Consider the following 6,000-nt stretch of genomic DNA (forward strand, 5'->3'; position numbering starts at 1 on the left):
TTTAGTTTCATAGAAATGTTATGAGCTACTTTCTGTCAAGAAATGCCCTGCATTTGTTTCTAAGTGTCAGAGTTTGGAAGTGCTTGTTTTCAATAACACAACATTTTGCTGCCTCCTGCATTATGTGACATTTAGAAACAGGTGGTATGCAGGACGGTTGAGTGATTTATTTCCAACAAGCCCTTCCAAACTCCAACACTCCATGCTGCTCAATGTTTTGCCACTCAGTCTAGATGAGGGGGGCGTGTCCTGATGGGAAAATCATGCATGTGCATACTCTATAGACCGATTCTGTACCGGTTTCATGGTTGCAGCCTACGTATTTCCTGTAGGCGGACTCGACATAGCTGCGGGAGTAAAACCCTCACCAGGCGCACCTCTTCCACTACAGTGAACGGCAGAGTGACTGATGTTAGTTTGCCTCAAACTTTACTCCTTTACCTGCTTTTTTACTAACACTAACATTACAAAGATGCCCAGAACATCGAGATGAACCTGTGTAGTTTATGGCTGCTCCAACAGTAGTGGCAACATAAAAAAAAAAAAAAAAACGGAATGTCTAATATCCACCTCGGTGGCGGAGACCAGAGCCATTGAGTAATGGTTGAGACAAAGCAGTGAAGGGTCCTGAAAGATACGTAATTTCAGTCTTACCCAATACCCAATCTTTCTGTTTTATGAACACAAGGCTGCTGTATTTTATACCTCATACTAAGCATTTAAAGTATGAGGTATAAAGTACAGCAGCCTTGTGTTAATAAACAGAAAGATTTGGTATTGGGTAAGACTTGCGTTATGTATCTTTCACTGCTTTGTCTCAACCATTACTCAATGGCTCTGGTCTCCGCCACAGCGGTGGATATTAGACATTCCGTTTTTTTTTTTTTTTTTATGTTGCCACTACTGTTGGAGCAGCCATAAACTACACAGGTTCATCTCGATGTTCTGGGCATCTTTGTAATGTTAGTGTTAGTAAAAAAGCAGGTAAAGGAGTAAAGTTTGAGGCAAACTAACATCAGTCACTCTGCCGTTCACTGTAGTGGAAGAGGTGCGCCTGGTGAGGGTTTTACTCCCGCAGCTATGTCGAGTCCGCCTACAGGAAATACGTAGGCTGCGACCATGAAACCGGTACGGAATCGGTCTATAGCAGGGGCGCGGAGCTATCGCCCTGGTTCAGTTGCAGCTGTAGGGAAAGCTTGAATTGACCTCTTTCAATCTGCAAAGCGTTGTCCCAGGGGTGAAACTATAGGCCTATAGGCTATAGACCTTAACCCCCATGATTATCATGACAGTCATGACGCAACTTCCGCCTGTTTTACGCGATCGCTACATTTACCGAGCAAACGTGTACATAAACATTCAGATTTAAAATATAAAGTACTCACCACGTGGGCCACGGGTGTTAGAAATTTGCTGGTACAGCAATTAGCATTGCTGCACTCTGCGTTGTTTAATAAAAAAGCATTTTTATCTGAGCGCCCCGGCTACTTTTCACAAACGGGGTTTGTTTGGAAAACTCACAGTTGCACACTGGGAGCGCACTCGCCTATTAGTCTGTATTGGCAGTGCGGTCAGCGTGCCTATATCGAACACACATAGTGCCACACTCCTCCCGACCGATAGGGGCACGTAGTTGAAAGCCAATGGCAAAATAACAGCTCGGATAAAAATGCTTTTTATTAAACAACGCAGAGTGCAGCAATGCTAATCGCTGCGTACTTTATATTTTAAATCTGAATGTTTATGTACAGTACACGTTTGCTCTGTAAATGTAGCGATCACGTGAAACAGGCGGAAGTTAAGATAGACCTATACGAATAACACAGCTATAACTGATAATTTTTCAATGTCTTAAAATGAGGCTATGGGTAGGCAGCCAGCCGCCTATGTATTAATCATCACTCTTATCTGGCAAACCTCAGGCACAGCTATCTCCCGAGCTTTGTTATCTTTCCTGCACTCAGGTCATATGATTGAATGATTAATATAAGGTTATCACATGGTATCGTTTCATCATTTGTCTCCCAGGTTTGATGTCCAGACATGGAATTAATATTAATTTATGAGGGGAGGACAATTAATCTCCACAAGACAGACAGACTCGACATCCAGATGCTATGTCTACTTCTCTGACCACTTGATTTATGAAGAGCCTATGTTATCAAGATACAACAGTCTTCTGCGCCAGAAAACAATGAGGAAGAGTAGATAGAGTAGTAGGCAACAAAACAAGAAAAACAACAAAAGATAGCCTACTTTGGCAGCCCTTATGCATGCAATTTTCCGTTTAGTATAGCAAACCACAGCATGCAAGCCGCCTTTGTTTTAAATGGTCCCCCAAACCATTCACACTTCACACCTATCGGCTGGGGATGCGCTATCACGGGCTGGCACCCTGGGCACGTTCCTGTGGGTCTGGAAGTTCCGGGGACCCACCGGGGACCTGCACACGGAGTTGCACCACTCAGTTCACACGGGTGTGATTTTTTATAATGGGTTGAATCTAGAGTTGCAATACCCTCCATTGACTCCCCACTCATCCAAATTGCTTTTGCGATCTGCTTGTTTAAACAACGTTAAACTCACCAACATTGCAGCTGTAGGGAAAGCTTGAATTGTCCTCTTTCAATCTGCAAAGCGTTTGTTTCATAAAAATCTACCATTGATAGACGTTTTTAGAAGTGTTAGAGTGTGGAAGCACTCGTTTTTATTAACAGGTCGCACTGCTGCCTCCTGCATTATGTGCAAATTCGAAACAGGTGGTACGCAGGGCTGTTCAGTGACTTCGATGAGTGCTTCCAAACTCCACCACTTAGAAAAAGAATCACCTGCACAGAATTTCTTAACAGAAAGTAGCTCCAACGTGGATTTTTATGAAACAAACGCTTTGCAGATTGAAAGAGGAGTTACAAATTCTTCATGGGGGCCCAAGCCCCCCAACCCCCACAGAGTTGACTTCACTGCAGGCAGTTATATTAACTATAGGCCTATATAATTTGGCCACACGGCCGAATTATATAGGCTGAATTAGAGGCCAAATCACTGTCACCGTTCATAGGTTAGTATTTCTGCCGTGCAGCCGAAGGGCCTCTCCAACTCCATTTCCCAGGCTGAATTACAGGTCCAGCACATCCCCGTAGAGTTATTTAATGAAATTTAGCAACTTCAAGCATTGGAAAAGCACCATAATATATTACATGTGACAATTACTGTTTTTCTGTCTGCCAACAGCTTGTACATTAACGAGACACAGCTCATAAAATGATGCACAAGAATGAAGACGAATGGGGAAAAGATGGAAAGAACAACAGAAAGGTAAGAGCTTGTTAATGCAATGAGCACTAACTATGAGACCCTGCAGATCATGTCTGTCTGTCTGTGTGTGTGTGTGTGTGTGTGTGTGTGTGTGTGTGTGTGTGTCTGTCTGTCTGTCTGTCTGTCTGTCCCGCTGTGACACCACCCGCCCGCCACCAGAGGGCGCAGCTGTAGCACACACACACACACACACACACACACACACACACACACACACACACACAGGGCGCAGCTGTAGCACACACACACACACACACACAACCACACACACACACGAGCTGCGTTCGCTTCCCGCGTTTGCGCGTATTACTTGTATTAGAAAATATATCAGATATGTGATGAAGCCGTATCTCTCACATATATCTTGTTCCTAAACTAGACTTTATTTGGTCCCCAAAACATGAGAGATGTGATGATACATTTATTGTTTGCTGTGACCTGACATGGACATATATGTTATCTCATCTGAGCCTGTGTTATTACCCTGTGTGGCGACATACCAAAGCCTACACCGGTTGTGCAGTTGACGCGCTGTGATTGGCCAGTCGCTGTGATTGACAGCCTAACCCTAACCTTAACCTCAGTAAAACTATACCTATAAATCTAACCCTAACCTTAACCTCAGTAAAACTATACCTAACCCTAATCCTAACCTCAGTAAACTTAATTTGCCCAGGGGCGTGGTTATGAGCACAACCCGTGTAGGAATTAGTGTGTGTGTGTGTGTGTGTGTGTGTGTGTGTGTGTGTGTGTGTGTGTGTGTGTGTGTGTGTGTGTGTGTGTGTGTGTGTGTGTGTGTGTGTGTGTGTGTGTGTGTGTGTGTGTGTGTGTGTGTGTGTGTGTGTGTGTGTGTGTGTGTGTTAAGGCTGTACCCTAGCCCTGACTCGAACCTTCGGCAGGAATTTTCGAGCGAACCTTCAAACCATTAGTTTCTAATTCATTTGAAAAATAACCTTTGAGCTCCAAACCTCAGCGAAGCGGGGGGGGAGCACGTAACTTTGGGAAAGTGTCATAGTAGCTTGTTTACAACTGAAACAGACTTCCTGTGCATAACTTCCTCTTCAAAATAAGCCACATGTAATGATTAGTCAACACTAGTTTTATTTCTAAGTCTACTTACAGGACATTAACATCACATTTGAGTTCCTTTTGAATGCCTGTCAGATTTCTCTACATAACTGTCTCATCTGTGCAAATGCGCCTTGCATGCCTTTGATCTACGCGCAGAAAATATTTTGACGACGTATGCGCACTGGCGCATCGGTTGTGTTCCCCCCTGATTATTAATAACATGTAACATGTAAACACAACATGAACATAGTACTCTTATTATGCATATCGCATTCTCACCGATAAATATTTTCGAGTATCATGGGTGTGTCCATATTTACACGAGTAAGGCTGGGTTTATTTGCATGTGCAGTAGAGCATGCTTCTTGCCTTTTCTTAACTTCTCCCATTTTAATCCAATACATACATATGTACAGTATCTCACATAAGTGAGTACACCCCTCCCATTTCTGCAAATATTTAATTTTCATCTTTTCATGAGACAACACTGAAGAAATGACACTTTATACAATGTGAAGTAGTCAGTGTATAGCTTGGATATCAGTGTAAATGTTATTTCCCCCTGAAAATAACAAAAAAACACAGGCATTAATTAAAAAGAGTACACCCTGAAGTGAAAATGTTGAAATTGGGCCCTCCTGGGCATGTAGTTCACCAGAGCTTCACAGGTTGTCACTGGAATCTTCTTCCACTCCTCCATGATGACATCAGGGAGCTGGTGGATGTTAGAGTCCTTGCGAAGGTGGAGGAGCCCACCTTCCGTTTGAGGATGCCCACAGATGCTCAATAATAGGGTTTCTGTCTGGAGACATGCTTGCTTGGCCAGTCCTTCACCTTTACCTTCAGCTTCTTTACAAGGCAGTGGTCATCATGGAGGTGTGTTTAGGGTCATTATCATGTTGGAATACTGCCCTGCGGCCCAATTTCCGAAGGGAGGGGATCATGCTCTGCTTCAGTTACTTACTGGCCACACAAAATATGGACACTTGGGCCCAATTTGAACATTTTCACTTAAGGTTGTATTGTACTCACTTTTGTTGCCAGCAGTTTGGAATTAATGGCTGTGTTTTGTTATTTTGAGAGGGAAATCAAATTTACACTGATATCCAAGCTGTATATACTGACTACTTCACATTGTATCAAAGTGTAATTTCTTCAGTGTCTCATGAAAATATATAATTAAATGTGTGTGTGTGTGTGTGTGTGTGTGTGTGTGTGTGTGTGTGTGTGTGTGTGTGTGTGTGTGTGTGTGTGTGTGTGTGTGTGTGTGTGTGTGTGTGTGTGTGTGTGTGTGTGTGTGTGTGTGTGCGTGCGTGCGTGCGTGCGTGCGTGCGTGCGTGCGGGCGGTGTGGCAAATTGTCTAACAAAACTTTCAGCTTTCCAACCGCACGCACACACACGCATGCGTGCGCGCACACACACACACACACACACACACACACATCCATTGACGATGCACACATGCAAATACTAAACCCAGCCTTACTCATTTGGATGGACACAACCATGATACTCTGTCTCACTCACACATATAGGCGAATACATACGCATGCACCACACACACGCACACGCAGACGCACACATCTAACTAGCTACAGTATCAGACCCACACGC

This window comes from Protomyctophum parallelum (assembly GCF_964188405.1).
Source record: "Protomyctophum parallelum genome assembly, chromosome: 14".
Taxonomy (NCBI): Eukaryota; Metazoa; Chordata; class Actinopteri; order Myctophiformes; family Myctophidae; genus Protomyctophum; species Protomyctophum parallelum.